This window comes from Chrysochloris asiatica, unplaced genomic scaffold, assembly GCF_000296735.1.
Source record: "Chrysochloris asiatica unplaced genomic scaffold, ChrAsi1.0 scaffold06195, whole genome shotgun sequence".
Taxonomy (NCBI): domain Eukaryota; kingdom Metazoa; phylum Chordata; class Mammalia; order Afrosoricida; family Chrysochloridae; genus Chrysochloris; species Chrysochloris asiatica.
Window position 1 is genome coordinate 3665 of NW_006414713.1, and position 605 is coordinate 4269.

At 41.3% G+C, this 605-nt stretch overlaps 1 pseudogene; it reads right to left on the reverse strand.

Annotated features, from left to right (window-relative positions):
* Positions 1–18: 18 nt before the first annotated feature.
* Positions 19–605, reverse strand: part of LOC102840318 — a 1917-nt pseudogene continuing 1330 nt past the window's right edge.

A 605-nucleotide genomic window follows, 5' to 3' on the forward strand; every position in this document is an offset into this window, starting at 1 on the left:
TAAAATGTTTATACTAAACTACTGGTCTCCAGTACCATTTTCTGTTTTCTGTTGTTTTGATGCAGGCTCTTTTCTCTCTGGCTCTTCTCTTGCTCAGCCATCTTTTCACTATCACCATTTTCGGCCATTGTGGCGATCTGAAAATTGTCCTTTATGGTTCCGGTCCCGCAGAAAAGCTCCACAGGAACCGAAGCCGCAACAGCAATGTCCAGACTTAAAAGCTACGCCGGGGGCCTAACGCATGTACGGAAGATCTTTTCCATCTTCTTTTGAAGCTTTCAATATCATTCAATAATTCCCCCAAAGTATCCTTCAATAATGAAAGTCAAGGCTTAAAGTTTTTCTTGATTTCCTCTAGCTTGATAAATGCTGAGCGTGTTCTTCCCTATTGGTTTTCTGCTTCAAATCTTTGTACATTTTGTTGTAATATTTGAATTTGTCTTCTCAAGCTGACCTTTGTAGTGATTACAAATCAGGCTGTGAACCTTGGGTCAGCATTTCATAGCTACCAGCTGTTCTGCTGCAGAAAGTGGAGGCTTTCTGTTCCTGTAAAGACTTACAGCCTCAGAAACCCCTTACAAGGTATCATCTCTGTGAGTGGAACT